Source organism: Corvus hawaiiensis, chromosome 10, assembly GCF_020740725.1.
Source record: "Corvus hawaiiensis isolate bCorHaw1 chromosome 10, bCorHaw1.pri.cur, whole genome shotgun sequence".
NCBI classification, from domain to species: domain Eukaryota; kingdom Metazoa; phylum Chordata; class Aves; order Passeriformes; family Corvidae; genus Corvus; species Corvus hawaiiensis.
The window spans coordinates 22,477,236-22,490,187 of record NC_063222.1 but is presented as its reverse complement, the minus strand read 5'-3'; the positions used below and the strand labels follow the sequence as shown (position 1 = coordinate 22,490,187).

Genomic DNA, 12,952 nt, shown 5'->3' with positions numbered 1-12,952 from the left:
ATCCTACATCTTAAATCTTTTGACGAAAAACTGCTTGAAAACATGTTATATCACAGGGGTTATTGATGAGAGTAGGGTGATTGACAGGAAATTCTGAAAAACCCAAACCTTTCTAGGATGAATTACAGCACAAATATGTAACCCACAAAGAATGGACTGACTTCAGTGTCAATCTTTGTGGATGGATTCCCCACAAATCACTGGGTAGAAAGTGCCACCAGACGTTTGCAGTAGCTCCAATCCCAGAGCAAGATGCTTTCTGGATTCCAAGGACACAGTGCATATATTGATTTAACTTTTCCATATTCTGCCTGAGCGAGTCAGAAATTGCACTGAGTTGGATGTGTGACAGTGAGAGTGTTCAGACAAATTGGTGGGGTGGGGTTACACCATAAACTCTCTGTGTCCAAAATGCCCTATCAAGGAGCTCAGAGGATTGTTTTCTGAGGAGTGTCAGCTATGGTTGCAGTGCTGGTTTAATACAAAAATGTGTGCACCTACTCTGCCCTAACCCCCGCTCTTCTTCCTTACGCCCTGTTGAATTTACCTCCATCAGCTCTTCCAGAATGTGATTCCCCTCTCCCAAACACTTTTTGGTTTGATTCACTTTGTCTCGTCGGGTGTTTATCTTCTTCCTATTTCTGATTGCCACTGATGTCCTTTCTCCTAGAAGATATATTCATCTATTCATATATTCGCTATTTTTTAAGATTTTATTTATGTCGGGTCGGGAGAAAAATATAATAAATTACTGTGACTGTGGAGTGCTCACAGGAATAAATTGTCAAAGACTTTTAATAAAATTATGCTCTCTTCTAAGCTAGGGCCTTTGTAAACAAAGGCATTATACAGAATAAAGCTTTCCTGCCTAAGCTCTGATGACAGGTCTTGAGAATGCCATGCTTTGGTTACTCCATACTTAAACATGGATAGATGATTGACAATTGGCTTTTCCCAAGCCCTGTGTGTCTGTAAGGACCTTTTCCTAGTCAATGTTGCTTTCAGCCCTAACTCCATGGACTCATTGCTCCTGATCCAGATTTTGTCCCAGTCAAGACAATGTGAAGAAGAGGGAAAAATGCCAGCAGTGCTTTAACTCCCCCAAAACAATTCCCCTTGAAAAGTAGAGCTGTAAAAAAAAACAAAACCCAAAACTCAATCTATCAATCCTCACTAATCTGAACCTTCAATCCCAACCCAATCCACTGTGTGGGGGTGACCTGCCACTGGCCGAACTCCTGAAGTTCAGAGCAAGTGTCCTCAGGTTCCAGTTGTCTTGCATGTTTGAATCTCAGTTCACCTGAGAGTGCAGTTAATTTTTTAAGCTCTTCATTAGTTTGATTCCTAGCTCACACATCTTGTTGCAAATTGAATGCATTATCTCCTTTTTTCACCACATGCTATTATCTAGGTACTTCTTGGGTAAGAAATTGTCTCTATTAGCATTTCTGTCATGCAGAACAGGCATTCTGTCAGTGTTGGCAGCTCTTTTTTACTACAGGTCTCAAATGTGAATTGAATTTTATATAAATTTCATGCTGTGACTTAAATTATCTCCCTTGAAGAACGACTACCTGTAACACTCCTTTTAGTGGAGAGTCCTCAAAGAATCCCAACTATGGGACTCATAGTGGAGTTAAAAATCAAGAAGCAGGTTTTAGGTGAAAGAACATTTTATCCAAAGCATTTGTCACAGTAATTTCAGCTGTTTCCACCTTAAGGAGGAAGGCTTGCTATGATTTTTTAGAGTTCCAGGTTCTTCTGCTGTTCTACATTCCTAAATATCAATTCCCAGGTGTGAAACTTGGCACTAAGTTGTTAAATCCTTCAGCTTTTAAAGCTTCTTCAAAATATCCTTCACATGTAAGGAAGCATAATTTTGGAAATCCGATCAGCAGCACATATGGTGTGTTGACTGTAGTTTTTATACCTCAAACGCCCGCAGAAGACATGGGAGAAGCCCAGGAGAACCTTACATGGATTTTTAGTGCTGTCCAGAATTTCCCCCACAGAGAATTGGTGGTATCACACCACAGACACCCTTTAATAGTTTTGTTCCCAGAAATCCCTCTTTTGAAAATTAACAAAGGCCAATAACTTCTGTCTCCTCTTTCCTGTAGAGGAAGGAAACTGAAAAAGCAGTTGGAGGTTTGTGCACTACAAAATGATAGCATAGGAGCATTTTGAAAAACGTTTTTAAAAAAGCTTTTATCATGTTAACTGGTACAGCATCCAGCACAGAGTCACAATCATGCTCCCTGTTAAAGAGAATTAACTTAATTCATTTTCATGTTGTGACCTGCAACAGTTTAATTTACCTGAGAGCATTCTTCCTGTTAATACAGGCTGGATGGAAACATGATAACTTCAGGTTAAGTTAAGTGTCTGATTTGTGATGCAGTTTACCTCTGCAATGACTGCACTGTTCAAATTAATTAATACCAGATCATTATCTTTAGATGGCAGGCAGATGTTGAGGTTATGGTGTTTGTGAACCCTAAGCCTGTTTTTTTTTTTCTGGGCAGATCACCAGCAGTTGCTGTATAAATTGGAGAGCCAAGGTCTAGGCCTTCTGGCAATCAATTGGTTTTGTAATTATCTTAGTAATAGTTCTCAATTATTATTCAGTAAAGGTCGTCTTTCTTCTGTTAATGGGTCACAACACCCCTAGGGATCCAGAGATGGGCCAGTTCTCCTTTTTATCATGTAAATAACTTGCCATCTGTGTGCCACCAGGTTCATCTAAGGCAGTTCTGAAAACACTGATTATTAATATCAAAGCTGCAGATTCTGACAGGATTGTAGAATTGTTTTTAGATGTTTTTAAAGATGGGCTTTTTTTCCTAAAATTTTCAAGACTCTTATTAAATGCTGTGGACAGCTTAGTGGCAATTCTCTTCAAGTAATACAAAGATTAAAAATACAAACTTATTTTTTTTTTAACTAGATCACGTGTAATCTACCTGTTTATCTCTAACATATATCTTCTACTTTATTCACAAATTATGATGTTTGGAACACATGTTGAAAATGCTTTTCCTTTGAAAATAGCCACAATCTGCAATGTTAACATTCAGACAGGTTACTGATGCACATGGAAAATTTCCCAAATATTGAAATGTTTAAATATTTCCAAGTCCGTTATTTTGAAATCATATTTCATCCTTTTAGTATTTTTATTAATGTGCTATTCAATATAACTCCTGTTATATTCATTCAGTAATATTTTGGGTTTTCACTACTGTAACACTGGCTGGTACAGTACTCTGCCTTTCCTTCCAGTGGCATTAGTAGTTAACAAACCCTGATACCCTTTTTTCCACCCCATCATTATGACCTGCCTGCCTTTATTTCTGTCCCATTGTATTTATTTCTGCCATGTGATTGCCTGGGGGAAGTTAGATTACCAACCAAAGTTATTGGACTTGAACAGAACTTTTTAATTCCCTTCTCTACATCATGTTTACATTGCAGGCTGTGCTGACAATGAATAAAATGAAAAAGTTAACAAAACTGATAAAGTCATCATTTGCTTCTACTCTGTTGCAATAGCCATGCTGTAATTGGTGCTGTTTCATATAAAATTACCATATAAATTGTGCCATCCAAAGCTGCAACATAAAGAGTAACAGTATTTACAATAAATGGCAAATCCCTGTTAATTATTGATAGCCTAATAAACACACCATTATAATTCAGTCTTATTATTCATTATCAGTAATAACTCTTATTTACTATTCATTGTGTAAGGATCAATTATGATTAACTGTTCTAAAAATGAATAGTCCACATGAATGTTTCTGTTTTCAGGGCTTTTTCCATTGAAGGAAAGGCTTTCCGTATTAAAATGCTCTGTTCAACAGGACAGAACATGACTGTACCTGACGAGCTTACAGACACCAGTATCCTGATCCTGGTGTCTGTGAAAAGCTGCTATGAGCTCTGTCAGAGACACTGGATGACTTTGCTTCTTTGGAGGCCATTACTTGGCCCAAAAGTAGTTGACTTATGACCTTGGATGTTCTTGGCCTTCTTGGCCACCTGGGCAAAGAGCAGTTTACCTTTAATAGTAATGAAGTTTTGCTTTACTGCTTAGCAATGTCAGAGAGCTCTTTTTAAAATAAACTCAGCCAAAAATTCATTGAGGCATCATCATAAATCCCAGTGGCTTCAAAACTTAATTTTGCTGGGGAAGGAGGCTGAATTCCAGGCATTACAATGACAGTGTGTCCTTGTGTGGATCTGCAGAGCGACCATCACGTGTACTGTGAATGACGATGTCTTCTCCAGAAATGCTCCATTTATTGAGCCCTTGGTCTTGTAGTATTTTTTAAATAGATGCAATCAGCCCAGTCTTTCTAGGCTGTATTGCCAGAGTCAGGACTTTTACCTTCTGGTGTTGGTAGTGTCACTGCAGGCTGTAGGAAGGACAGGACTAGAAGTATTTGAAGCCAGCACTATTCCCTTTTTCTACGAGGCTTTTGATTTTCAGACCTCTCTTCCAAGCATAACTCAACTGCCAATTGTCACTAAGAAACAGCACTAGAGAACATTGATTTCTCACAATGCAGACCAAATTCTTTCCTTCTTTGTTTCAGTTTTTATTTTTCTGACCAGACTTTGGCTAACATTTGGCTTTGTCACTCGTTTCAGGTTTTTCATGCGCAGGTAACTCCACCATATCTCCTGTTAGATGTTAAATGCTGCAAATTCCATCTGTTATGAAGTGCAGAGACCATCAATCACTGTCCACCCGTGCTCCTGGAGTGTGCCCTAAGCGTGGCACACTTGGAAGTGCCCTGAAGTTTTCACAGTGACTTTAGTTGAACACAGGGCAGGAGAATGATCACTGTGTGCCAAGGTAAGGCCTTCCTTCAGATCTGACTGGATTTCTCACTGCTTTATCAGTGGGGGTTTAAAGTACACTGTCTGCAGGCAGCATTCTTGAGTTATCCAGAGTTTCTTGGCACAGAGGAGTTTCTGCATATCCACTTTTTGTTTGACAAGGGTTCTCCACTGTCTTTCCCCAACTGCCCACTTCAGAATTTAAAATATCTGTAAAATGCTCTGTATTTTTCCATGATGTGCCAGTTCTCACCAGCTGTGATTTTCCAATACAGTGATGCACTATAAGGCAGCCAACTGACTTGTAAAAGGATATGAGTCTGTGTGCCAAGGAGAATTTAGCATAATGATTCAACTGCAAATATAAAACACAATTTCAAAGAAGGAAGAGAAGAAATTCAAAATGTATATAAACGTGATATGTATAAATATTTTTTATTTTGTTTCAACTAACATTTTACTCTGCCGTGTGTATGGCATCTAAGACACACCGAACATTTTTAGCATGTAAGAAATAATTCATTTAGTTTATGGACACAAAGCAGTGTATAAACCATGTAGCTAAATAAATGCTTTGCTTCCAATTCTTACATGCATTCCACTGTGACATATCTGGAATTATTCCAGAAAGTGTTTTCAAGAGAAGTCCTGCCAGCAGAATGAAGTTACAGCAGAAGCCTTGGGTAACTCGTGGCACCTCTGTCAGCGCAGATGCTGTAGTGCAGGAGGAGTGTGGGTTAACACCATGCATGTGCCTCATGTTCACACCTTTCCTCAAGCTGTGCAAGGCCATACCAAAGTGTCACTGCCTAAGCACTGCTGCCATTGCCCAGGCGAGGAGTCTCACAGGCTTGGCTGCATAAGTCACACCTTCGTATTCAGGCTTTGACACATCTTAAACAAGAGCAGAATTGCTCTCTCTTTAACTGGTCAGTAGCCCTTTGCACGGCATCCTTAGGCAGCTCTCCCAACTCCCCATGAGGTAATTAAATATTGATCTTGCCCCTTTTACAGATGAAGAAAATACTCATGCTGTGTTTCAAGAAAAGATCATTTTTTTGTGGTGTCATGGCTCAACTCCAGCCAGCAACTCAGTTTCACAGATCCTCTTCTCACTGCTCCCCAGTGGGATTGAGGAAAGAATCAGAAAAGTAACAGGGAGAAAACATGCAGGTTGAGATAAAGAGAGTTTAATAAGGAGAATAAAAGCACACAAGCAAAGCAAAATATGGAATTCATTCCCCATTTCTCATGTCCAGGCAGGTGTTCAGACCTCCTCAGGAAAGCTGGGCTCCATCACTGCTAAGGCTGGCTTGGGGAGGCAAACCATCATTCTGAATGTGCCCCCTTGCTGCTTCTCCCTCAGCTGAGCATGACACCATCGGGTATGGGACACCCTTGGGTCAGTTGTGGTCAGCTGTCCCAGCTGTATCCCCTCCCAAATCCTTGTGCCCCCAGCCCCCTTGCTGCTGGAGAGGGTGAGGAGCAGAAAAGGCCCTCGTAGTGTAAGTGCTGCTCAGCCATACCTAAAACGTCCCTGTGCTATCAACACTTTCCAGCAAAAATCCAACACAGCCCCATGTTAGCTCTGTGAGGAAAATTAGCTCTATCCCAGGCAAAAGCAGGACACACAGTCTGTTAATCTAATTGATATAATTTTCCAATTAAGGTACAATTAATGTAAAATGCACTATAAATACTAGGTAGGAGTGAAACTGTGACCATCTACTGTTGTTGAAAATGTTCTATGAGCTCCATTATGCCATTGTAAAATAATTCTCTAAATGTCAGTGATGTGAGGAGCACAAACAAGAAGTTGCTGTTATTAGACCTGCTTTTATTATGCAGCCTAACTGAGAGCAGTATTGTGTTTAAGAATAAGCAGGGAAGTAAAAAATTAGGGATTTTGATCACAGAGAAATGTGCTTTACCATGTGCTGTAAATATTACTGAGGCAGCAGCATGCCTGCTTTTCAGAAGCCAGAAAATGAACCAAACAAAGGGAGGAATATCATGAATCGTAATTTGCTGAGAATGCAAACTATTCAATGTATTTTGTCTTTTCTTTTTAATTTTATTCCTTTGTTTTATTTTGTTTTTAAGTAAGGTAATATACATATTTTGATCACTTTGCTGGAGCCTCAAAATACGGAAATATAGCACCAATGAGGCTTGAAACCTCCATCAAACGCCTGCTGAAAAGTGTCTGTTGCTGGCACAACTGCAAGATCTTTTGCTATTTTTTTAACTAACATGTGCAGCATTTCCCACCTAGAGCAGGAAATGGTGGCTGCTTGCATAAACATATATTTAAGGCTTAAAAGAGCCAACTTGGAAGTTAGTCCAGCTGTTGGTGGTTACAGAGGAATGAGCATGTCGGGAGAGAAGCTGCCTGTTCATCAGCTCACTGTGGCAAATTTGCCTTTGAATTCAGCAAGGCAATAGTTAACCTCTCACTCCCCTTGCAGCTAAAATACAGCTCTGGTGCAGTGCATTCCTGCACCATCCTCCACGTTGCCTTTTGTGTATGGTATAATTATCAGCTTCATTATAATAACTCTTGCATTTAAGTATTATACTTACCCGAGGGCAACCTGGGAGATTTTATATCTGCAAGCCCCATTTCATCCTTCTGTAATAAAACTCTACACAGAACATAGGGTGGCACCAGCCAAACATCAGAATGTCTAATATTTAAAGGATAAAGGATGAAGACTGTGATATACTCTTGCAGAGAAATGAAGACTGGTAGATTGAAGGCAACTAAACTAGTTAAGCCCAGTATATAATTATTTGGCAATTTAAAGACTAGATATTCAATAAATATTTGCTTACTTATCAGATTAAACAATAAATAAATTAGTCTTCATAACAGAGGAATGATAAAAAGTTTTTTCTTTAATTTCACATTCCCACTTAAGGTTTTCATATAAGCAGATTTTGATAACCTGGGAATGCAGAACTGTGCAAACTGTGGGAAAATAGCAGCACCAAGGAAGTTATATTTTAGTTTTTCACCACAGAGATAAGTTCAATAATCAGGTCAGCTTTCCTAGGAGAAAAGAAAGCAAATAAACCAATAAACCCAGCCTCCCACCTGAACTTAATTTGATGCAGATGAATGAAATATCAGCAGGCTTTTGGACCTAAGTGAAAGGCAATACTTTTTGTTGGGAGATAATTTTTTGTTATTTTACACTTCTAAGATTTGAAACCTGCCTGAAAAATTGAACTCAAATATAGGTCTTAGTTTTTAAAATTATGTTTTTCTTTTATATGAACACAGGAAGCTTGGGATTATCTAATTTTATTGCTTTTGTGATTGTAGGAAAGAAAAATCTGTAACTTTATGTGCTATATTCCTGTGCCACATACTAGATTAATAGCAGCAGAAGGTCATTATCCAGGCTAAATTTTAACCCATTCCCAGTGCAGTCCTTTGGGCCTGTCTCACTGGGGACACTCCTGTAATGTATAGCATTCATTTGAATATAAACCTCTTGTTTTAATGATGTTGTCTTCTTAAACCATGAGTTGTAGAGCTGCTGAATATCAAACATTGTTCAGTACACCCTGATGTGAAATATTTCCCTCTCTGGTAGCTGTGCCGCATAACAAGTGTTCGAAAATCGCATGGATGTGGGGCTAAGGCAAAGGGTTTAGTGGTGGACCTGGTCCTGTAAGGTTAATAACTGGACTTGGTGACCTTAGAGGTCTTTTCCAAGCTTAATGACTCAATGATTCTCATCTGGAATCTGCACATGCACCTTCCCAGGCAGCTGAATACAGAACTTGTGCTTTTCCAGCCCCTGTGTGCCTGTCTCTACTTCTCCCACTCTTTTCAGCTAAAGTGGCTTTCCCTGGGTGAACTGTCAAGGAGAGTGGGGTCCCCAGTTCTGCTGCCCTCTGGATGGCTCCTCTGCTCTCATCTCAGAGCAAAGGCAGCCATCCCTGCGAGCCCCAGGTTTTGAGGGAAACCAAGGAGGTAACAGAGACCATGGCATTAGGGGCAAGTGAGGGCTGAGGTGAAGAACTTCAATGGCAGTAACTCTGCTAGCAGGGAGACCAGGAGCTGGAGGAAGAGGAAAAGCACAGAGGAGTTATTTTATTCTGAAAGCCCACTTATTGCATGTACAAAAGGTGCAGTTAGTATCATAACACTTGGATATGTTGTGGTATATTTTCTAATATTCATAGTGGGAAAGAATCAAACTAATCCCCGTTCAGTCCTGGCAGTATGGAAGTGCCTCCAGCAGCCAGTGCAAGGGACTGAGGATGGAAACAGCAAAAAGCCTTAAAATGCCTCTCTAACCCTGTAATGAGCTCATCCAGTGCCCCAAGCCTTTCTAGGAAGGCAGGTACACCCAGCACTGGGCACACTGGATGCCATGGCTGGCTGCACTTGCTGTGGGAGCTTCATGACACTGACAAATGGCCTGGGGGATTTCGTTAACCAAGAGCATGAATGATAGCAGAGCTAATGCACACTCTCAAACACTCTGTGCTGTATTTTGGGGTTTTTAGTGGTGTAGCCAAAGTGTAAAATTGGATACAGGGCTTTTAAATCTTCCCAATAAAGGGAAAATGTTGTCTGAAGCCATGGAAGCTTCATATCCACTGGCATAGCAACTAATGCAGTTTGCTTCTGAAGTACTGCCCTGAAGTATCTTTAGATACTCAGATATAAAATGTAAGTACGTAACCTGCTGTAAAAAGCTACAGCAGTGCCCTTGGCAAGCTTCCCTGGCCTGTGGAGGGTAATTACAAGTGGAACACAAACACAGCTCCAAAATTGACCTCATTAGATGTCCAGCTTATTCTCATACAAATGCTGTGACATCTACCCATTGTTATAAGAGTACTTGTGGTATCTTGATGGAGAATTTTGTAACCTAATCAGAGCTCACTTGGCAAAAAATGAAAAAAAAAAGGAGAAGATACTTTTCCCATCAGTTCCAAGAAGGATTTAGACCCGTACACAGCCCTGCCAGGCCCCAATTTCAGACTGCTCTTATCCTCCAAGTCAGGAGTGCGGCTGGAGAGGTGAGTAAACCAGAAGGATCAGCTTGTTCTGGATGGAAACATGTCTACAGCAAAGGCCAGCTTGGAAATACAGCTTTGTGTTTCAGCCAAAAATCAGACAGAAATGGTCACAGCTGAAATGTTACATCAGGCCCTGGTAACTGTCACAGCAAACCACACACCTGCTTCAGGTAAAATTGTGAATGCTCCTGTCTCCTTCTCATCAGTGCTATGGTTCCTGCAAGTGCCACATGTGAAAAGGAAGAAAAAAGAAAACATCTGCATTTTTAAGATGCTTTCACAATGTTTTAAGATAATTTTGTGATTGGGGTTTTTTAGGCATTTACCTATGCTTTTAATGGAATTATGGGATTTATGTTGTTAGATCACCCTCTTTGTCCACATCAAATGATCTTTACCATGGCTAATGCTAGGCTAGTCAGAAATGTTTAGCAGCAATGGCTTGTGCTAGAATCATGAGTTCCCAAATATTCTCTGGAAATACAGATGTTCTGATAAAAACTTTAAAGCAGCTAGGTTGCTTTAAGGACTTTAATAAGGAGTTTATAAGAGAAGATTATGGAGAAGAGGGAAAACAGATCCAACAAATAATCAACTCAGGTGTGGATGAATGAGATTCAGGCATCATTTCTGCAGACAGAGTTTTGGCACATATGCAGAGAAAGAAAATATAATTCTACATTACAAAAATTATTGGACAAGAAAATGAGCAATTTTATACAGATTTACCGTTTAAAAATTGAGGTGAAATATTTGTAGTTAAACATTTATGTAAATGAAAGCTGTGTATATATCTCTGTACAAATGATGAAGGTGACCCTGATTTAAGTCATTCCCAAAAAAAAAGGAAAAAGGAACATTTAAATATGTAAATCAGAGATGACCTAAGTTTAGGGAGGGTTATCAAAAATGTCTGTTATCTTTGAACATGAACATATGCTCACTATGCTAATTCTGTAGGCTCCTTAGATCAAATGCTGGCATATTTCAGTGTTTTGCATTGCTTTGAATTTTGACTTCAGATTTCATCCACAGTTTTCTTTTTTTTTTTTTGTAAGTTTTTTTCCCCAATCACCAAATGCCAAAGTGAGAAGAACCACATGAAGGGAGAAATTTTCCTGTGTTTCTCTGTTAGACTTGAGAAGTTGCATCTTGCTGAACACTGCACTGAAAACAGTCCAGAAGAATATGAGACCAGAACCTGACAACTCCATAATTCATAAGTAAATGTAATGTATCACAGAGCATAAACTTTATTTAAATTTCTCTTAAAATGCATGCCTTTTAAATGGCTAAGAGCAGAGAGCCCCAAATTTCCAAATAGATTGGTGGCTCAAGGTTGCTGGTGTCTATATGTACTTGAAGTCTTTGTTTTAAGAGATGATATCTGTCACAAAAGAAAACTATGATTTCATGTATTGAAAAAAATTCCTTAGTTCCTGATGGTCCAAGAAAATTTCCTGCAGGTTTCTTCCTGAAAACTTACTGAAATACAATGAGAAGATTAAGTTTGACTGCAGCTTTAAAAATCTCATTACCATTTGGGGTTTTTTTCTTTGAGATGACTTTGATAGCAGTTTATATTTTCATTTCTAACATAATCCACAAAACATTTTCTTATTGGTTTAAGCACTTGCATCTTCATCTCTTGTGCCCCCCAAGAGCTCTTTTGTTAAGGTGTAAATATGTTCCTAAAATAATGAAAATGCCATTATCACCCTTTTTTTCATTTAGCTGCCCAGGAAGGGAACTGAAAAGACATTTAGCTAAAAGCATACTTTTAGTATAAATAGATAACATTAACACTGCAGATCATTAGTCTGGTTGTTCTCTTATATGCTCTCCCTTGAATTTTGTTTACCAGAATACAGTGTGAGATAAATGGCAGGCACGTCTGTGAAGAGAACTGGAAGTTTTCACTCATTGCTCACCTCTCTCTCGGCACTGAGCTGATCCACAGAGTGAGTATTCATTACATCCTTATCTCCAAGCTGAGGAACAGCCCTGTCTGAATCCTGTATGGCTGAATCCCAGCAGAAAAGAACAGGTGACTTAGTACTAAGTGATATTGTAAAACTGCTGCCTTGTGTTTGAAGAATAGAAACCACAGGAGGTTCTAAATGTTGTAGCATGAATCCCCAAACTCTTTATTTTTTACAGAGCGGTTGCATTGTCCACACTCTGTTCTTGGAATGTTCCACAATACCTGCAATGATACATTTTGGGAACTGGTAAAAACCCTGGAACAATGTCGTAAAAAGATGTCAAAATATTTTACTTAAGAAAAAATGTTCTGATTTTTTCATACTTTTTGAGACTATGGTATTTTGACTTTTTGGTAGAAAAGATTTAAAGTATTTGCTCTTTGAATGAAATGACTAATAGGGATTTTATATGTGTAAGTATCCATTGCTTCCCTAGGTAAACTGTCCTGCTGGCTACGTATCTGTAATATACTCCTTTGAATTCGAATTTGTTAGCATTAGCTTCTAGCCATTGCATGAAACCAAACTATATCCTACCCTTTATACCAACCATAAAAATGAACATTAGTCTAAAAATTTTACAATAGTTTGCAAAATCAGCCAGGCTACTGGTTATTGTGGCGGTGTTTCAAATTTGAAAGCATTTATAAGTAATTTTGATATCAAAGGCAATGGCTATTAGGAGCTATGGTGAAGTTTGGCCTTGTAGGGCAGTCTTGTTACCAACCCACATGCAAATGAAATAAAGCAAACAAGCCTCAGCATCTCCAGTTAAAAAACTCAACTCTGATGTTCTGTTGTCCTTTAAAACAATTCAGCAATGCCTCTCTAGCAGAGGGCTGGGTATTTTTTGGTCAGCTAAGGGCCAGTCAATGTTCTTTGACTCAGGTTGTACTCTAATCTTGGGTGCTTTATGAATTTAAAGAGACCTGAGGGAGATTTGTGGAAAATGACTTGGCATTTTTCCATTACTGCTAATAGCATTAGAAAAGTGATGAATTGTCACTGGAGGTTTTGATATTTCCTAATAAAGAAGACAATCTGCAAGCAATATTTGCCACCAGCTGTTGCTATTTATG

At 39.1% G+C, this 12,952-nt stretch overlaps 1 long non-coding RNA gene across 6 annotated transcripts in view; it reads left to right on the top strand.

Moving 5' to 3' along the window:
- LOC125330870 overlaps positions 1-12,952 on the top strand; it is a 121,866-nt gene that overhangs the window by 87,229 nt on the left and 21,685 nt on the right. For 5 of the 6 annotated variants that reach the window (XR_007205733.1, XR_007205737.1, XR_007205735.1 and 2 more), the window contains 3 exons: positions 4,654-4,861; positions 10,947-11,117; positions 11,753-11,849. This is a non-coding gene — a long non-coding RNA (uncharacterized LOC125330870). Of the gene's footprint in view, positions 1-4,653; positions 4,862-9,451; positions 10,059-10,946; positions 11,118-11,752; positions 11,850-12,952 lie in introns of those variants that run through there. The other variant, XR_007205736.1, reaches the window with a different exon arrangement.